This window comes from Scyliorhinus torazame, chromosome 28 (genome assembly GCF_047496885.1).
Source record: "Scyliorhinus torazame isolate Kashiwa2021f chromosome 28, sScyTor2.1, whole genome shotgun sequence".
Taxonomy (NCBI): Eukaryota; Metazoa; Chordata; class Chondrichthyes; order Carcharhiniformes; family Scyliorhinidae; genus Scyliorhinus; species Scyliorhinus torazame.
In genome coordinates, this window is record NC_092734.1 from 4646193 (window position 1) to 4652192 (window position 6000).

Below are 6000 nucleotides of genomic sequence, written 5' to 3' on the forward strand. Positions count from 1 at the left end.
GGTATCTGTGCGGGGGCCTCAACTTGTACAATTTATGTCAATGACTTGGATGAGGAGAGTGAAGTTAAATTTGCAAATGACACAAAGATAGGTAGGAAAGTATGTTGTGAAGAGGACATAAGGAGGTTGTAGGCAAATACAGATAGGATGAGTGAGTGGGCAAAACCCTGGCAGATTGGGTATAATGTGGGAAAATGTGAAATTGTTCACTAAGGCTGGAAGAATAAAAAAGCAGAGTATAATTTAAACTGAGAATGATTGAAGAATTCCGAGGCGCAGGGGGATCTGGGTGTTCTAGTGCATGAGTCACAAAGTTAATGTGCAGGTACAGCACGTAATCAAGAAGGCCAATGGAATGCTATCCTTTATTACGAGAGGAATTGAACTGAAAAGTAAGGATGTTATATTTAAGTTATACATGCATTGGTGAGACCACATCTCCGTGTGTGCAGTTTAGGCCTCCTTATTCAAGGATGTGATTGCATTGGAGGATGTTCAGACGAGATCTACTAGATTGATACCTGAATGAGCGAGTTGTCTGATGAGGAAAAGTTGGACAAACTGACTTTGTTTCCATCAGAGTTTAGAAGAGTGAGGAGTGACTTGATTAAAGATCCTGAATAGTCTGAATAAGATGGACGTAGAAAAGATGTTTCCTCTTCAGGGCTAGTCCAGAACTAGGGGTGCACAGTTTCAAAATTAGGGGTCGCTCTTTCAGGACCGACATAAGAAATTGTTTGTCTGAGGGTGGTGTAACTCTGGAACTCTCTGCCTCAGGGGGGAGGGAGGTATTTGAATATGTTTAAGGTGGAGGTGGATAGATTCTCGTTCGGCAAGGGAACTAAAGGTTATTGGGATTGGATGAGAATGTGGAATTTGAAACACAAACCAATCAGCCATGATCTTTTGAATGGGATAGCAGGCTCGAGGGGCTGAATGGTCTACTCCCATTTCATATGTTTGTATTAATTATTCTGTCTTTACAAAAGTGCAGCTGGATAATTATTCATGCATGGATATTTATTGAATATTAGGCGAATGTGTTGTGCTGTCTTGGGAGAATATTGTTGATTTTTGGTGATCACAGAAACATCGGGCTGGATTCCTCGGCCTTGCCCACCGCACAAACGTCACGGGCAAGCCGCAGACAATGGAGAAGTGCATTGACCTCGGGCGAGATTCTCCAGTCCCTAGGCGGGCGGGGCCAGAGAATCCCACCCATTGGGTCCAAGTGGAAAATGGCACAATCTGCAATGTTTGGGAGGAATCCGAGGGAGTTTTTTTGGAGGTTAAGAGTCAGATTGTACTGAGTCTGTGATCGGAATGGTCTCTGAGGTGTACATTAATAGAGTTCCGCTACAACAGTATAGATGGTGTAAGATATTTGTGATGTTCTGAGTTGTTATAGGGAAGCTCAAGTGATTAATGAAAATTGGGAGGTCTCTGGAATTGAATTAACGTTTAAAATTACTTCAGCTGGAATAAATACTTTTGATTTTGATTTTTTTTGTACTTTGGCACAGGGATCAGGTGCGTACTGCTTGATCAGCAATGAAAGATGAATCGGGGCGGCACAGTGGTTAGCACTGCTGCCTCACAGCGCCAGGGACACAGGTTCAATTCCGACCTTGAGCCATTGTCTGTGTGGAGTCTGCACGTTCTCCCCGTGTGTGCGTGGGTTTCCTCCGGGTGCTCCGGTTTCCTCCCACAATCCAAAGATGTGCAGGTTAGGTGGGGTTACGGGGATAGGGCAGGGGGGCCTGTCTAGGTCAGGTGATCTTTCAGAGGGTCAGTGTGGACCCGTTGGGCCAAATACACTGTAGGGATTCTATGATTGAAGTTGCTGGCGACGCTGTAGCATATCCCTGTATACGATACGGTTTCGTATTAGCAAATACCTCAATACAAATCCTCAATACAAAGGATTAATTGTCCCTGCATGAGGAAATGCTGATTACGTTATTTGCTAACTGTTATATTTTAATCCTTTAGAATTGAATCCATGCTCTTTTCACTCTTTACAATGTTATCAGCGTGTTCCTGTTGTGGATTTTAGATTTCTGTATTCCCAAATCGACTTTCCGCTCTACTCCATTTCGCTTCATACTTTTCAAGGATTAAGTGATATTCTGAACCACCTCACACTTTGCTGGATTGAATTGTGTTTTCCATTCATCCTCTTACTCTACAAACCTGGTTGCTTCTGTCAGTATTTTGCTGGCTGAGGCTAACTGACTGGAGTTTTTTCTTATCGATTCCGCGAGTCTCTTATCTTCTCTCAATCTGATCTTTCTGTCACTCTGGCTGGGATTCCCCCCGCCCCCTCCCCGCCCCTCGGTGGCAGAGACAGCCCGTCATTGGCTGGCTGTGGGATCCTCAGTCCCGCCACTGTCGATGGGTTTTCCCGTTGTTCCCACCCTCTCCCTCTCGGAATCCTGCAATGGAGCTCACCATCGGCGGGGATGGAAAATCCCACCCACAGGCACAGCCTGAACAGGTTGACAATAGGCCCAAAAGGCAACGGGGCACGTGCAACGTGACCAGTAGGTGCCAGGAGATTCCTCTCTTGAGCGAGATCCCGTCTCAGCAAATCTGCACATTAGAGCGAGGCGGCTAGTCTCACTTTAATATACATTCCCACGATCTACATGCGTGGGATCTAACTCCTTCCTTCGCCTTGGTCACCTCGGGCGAGCGCCGTTCGATGTTAGTCTCCACCAACCGAGACCAGATGGACCGGTTGTGGGGGTGTCTCCCAGGTCATTGGCAGCCCCCAGGTGCTTGTCCTTTGGGCAGGGTGGTACCCTGGCGGTATCCCCTGAGTGCCAGCCTGGCACTGCCCATACACCAAGCTAATCGTGCATTGTGCTTGCTACGGGACTCCGTTCCCATTCGGGTAGATTGCAATATATCATTTTCTGGATCTGGTTTGACTCTTTAACTTGTCCAATTTTCTTCTCTGGTTCCTTTGTTTCTTTCTCAAGAGAACTTCGAGAACCTAGTGGAGTTGTGTAACGACAACAATCTCTTATTCAATGTCAGCAAAAAGAACAAGTTTGTAATTGACTTCAGGAAGCAAAGTACTGTACACACCCCTGTCAGCATCAACGGGGCCGAGGTGGAGATGGTTCGCAGTTCCAAATTCCTAGGAGTGCACATCACCAAAAATCTGTCCTGGTCCACCCACGTCGACGCTACCACCAAGAAAGCACAACAGCGCCTATACTTCCTCAGGAAACTAAGGAAATTCGGCATGTCCATATTGACTCTTGCCAATTCTTACAGATGCACCATAGAAAGCATCCTATCAGGCTGCATCACAGCCTGGTATGGCAACTGCTCGGCCCAGGACCGCAAGAAACTTCAGAGAGTCGTGAACACCGCCCAGTCCATCACACGAACCTGCCTCCCATCCATTGACTCCATCGACACCTCCCGCTGCCTGGGGAAAGTGGGCAGTATAATCAAAGACCCCTCCCACCCGGCTTACTCACTCTTCCAACTTCTTCCATCGGGCAGGAGATACAGAAGTCTGAGAACACGCACTACCAGACTCAAAATCAGCTTCTTCCCCACTTACCGGAATAATCCTCTTATGGGCTGATCTGATCTCTCCACACATCTTCTCTACTGAGTAACAATACACTCCTGAATGCTTCACCCGATGCCTCTGGCTATGTATTTATAGTGTGTCCTATATTTGCATGTATGGAATGATCTGCAATACTTTTCACTGTACCTCGGTACACGTGACAATAAACAAATCCAATCCAAAACTCGTTGTTTTAAGAGATAAACTTGGTCCCATCATCACCAAGGTCCCAGCTGTCCCGTTATCCTGGTTAAACTGTTACCAGCTTTAACTCCAAGCAGGTTACTGAACTGAGCAGGAATTAACTATTGCTAACAACCCGAGTTCACACAATGGAGGGTAAATATCCTGAATCTAATCTGGCGAAAGGTCGTCATCCTAAAGTCTCTTCTATCCTGACACAGCCTGCACTGAGTATTTCTTGAACTTCATTTATATTATAAATCTAAATTTAGGTCTGGTCTGAAAACGCCAGAGGAAAATAAATTTCTGATTCTGTTTGTTTGACTTGAGGAACTTCCCAGAACATCAAACCCATTGGCCTGAGAACAAAATGAAGGCTCCATGCGTCTGTCAGTCACTGGAAAAATAAGCTTTCTATTTGTTTCCCAGATCTGTGCTTCACCTTCGCAACCACACTGACACAGCGTAAATCATGGGAATTGTGATAATGCCCAGAGCCAGGGTGTCCGGAAGATTCACCTGCCGTGTCTCTAGTCTCAGCTCCTTCACTCAATGATTCTTCTGAGGCAGCACCAGAACTCAGAGCTGAGCCTCTGTGACTGTAAAAGCTATATGACTCTCTCTCTCTCTCTCTCTCTCTCTCTCTGTGAACCTTTAAAATTCCCAGTTCTCGTCCTCCTACAGCAAATCCAGAGGGAAGTGACAAACGTGTTTTACCCGAATACTGGAGCCCAATCCCTGGGCGGTTTACACGGGGATAGTTAACATTTATACAGAAATGTCAATCCATTCAATCCCTACAGAAAAACATGTCAATAGAAATCACTTGTAACGATTAGAAACTGTTCCAATTGAAGTTGAGAATGTTCCTGGAGTTGTTGATCTGCTTTCTCTCAGGACAGACACTAATGCACCTGTTGTTTTCAACATAGCCAATCCAATCTTTTTTTAACTGATTCAGAGCAAAGTGATGATATAAACAAGAGAAACTGGTGGTTTGTGTAAAGGAGGGACCGCGATAACTTGGAGAGATCAGCAACGAATATTGCAAAACCGAGAGTAGACAAATCCGATCAGGAAACAACTTCTAAAATAAAGCAGGAATTATTGGAACTGGAGATGGAATCAGACCAGGGCTTAGGAATTTTAATAAAAGCAAAATACCGCGGATGTTGGGAAGTTGAAACAAAAACGGAAAATGCTGGAATAACGCGGCAGGTCCGGCAGGGTCTGTGGAGAGAAACGGAGTTAACAGTTTGTGTCTGACTGAAGAAGATTCATACGGACTCAAAACATCAGGCGCGATCTACCGTCCGCGTACCACCCAAATCTGGGAGCGACGTGGCTGGTAGCTGCTGCGAGAGGCCTCTTCCAGGATTTACCTGGCTCGCCACACCTCGCAAGATCTAACAGCACTTCGCGGGACGTCGCGATCTGGGTCCCACCCATTGTGGACAGGATTGGTATTTGGCAAATCTGCATATTAGAGTGAGTAGCTAGTCTCACTCTAATATACAGCTCGCCTGATCTACCCAAGGCTTTGAGATTTAACCCCATCGCTTCGGAGACCTTGGGTAATGCCATTAAGTATGGTCCCACAAACGGGGACCAGGCATAATGGCACATGGGGGGAGGGGGGTCTCCCAGGGCATCGGAGGCAGGAGGAGGTGTCATGATTAGGAACTTGGGTCTAGAACTGGACCCTGTAACAGGCAATTTAGGGGTGAAACAGACTGAGGGGAAAGACTGCTAGCAGCAGAGTCAGAGGGCTAAGCCCACAGCCTGAGTTACCGTGCCCCATTCGGACCTAACCTCGTTAGTGGGAATACACAGGATGCCCCGGTTTAGCCAGGATAATCCAGTCAAGATCCATTGTCATTTTGGACAACCTTGTTTGACCAGCCATCAGCCCATCACAGAGTCGGATGACAAATTTGTCCATGGCATAGCTCTGTTCTTTTGTATAAATGGGAGTGGGCAATCAGCCAAGACATCGAGAATAGATCAAGTCTGACCACCTCAGGGGAGAACCTTTGTTCGAGGCTGTGGACACAGCTTCGAGAGAGAGACCGGAAATGCTGTTTTAAACAGTTACAGCAGAAGGCTTTGGAAATTGACTAAGGAGCCACTGAAAAAGGATATGTAAACTGACCAGAGAGGTCATGAAAGGCAGGGTTTGGAAAGGGGTTCAGAACGAATGTCCCTACCAGATGGAAAGTTGCCTT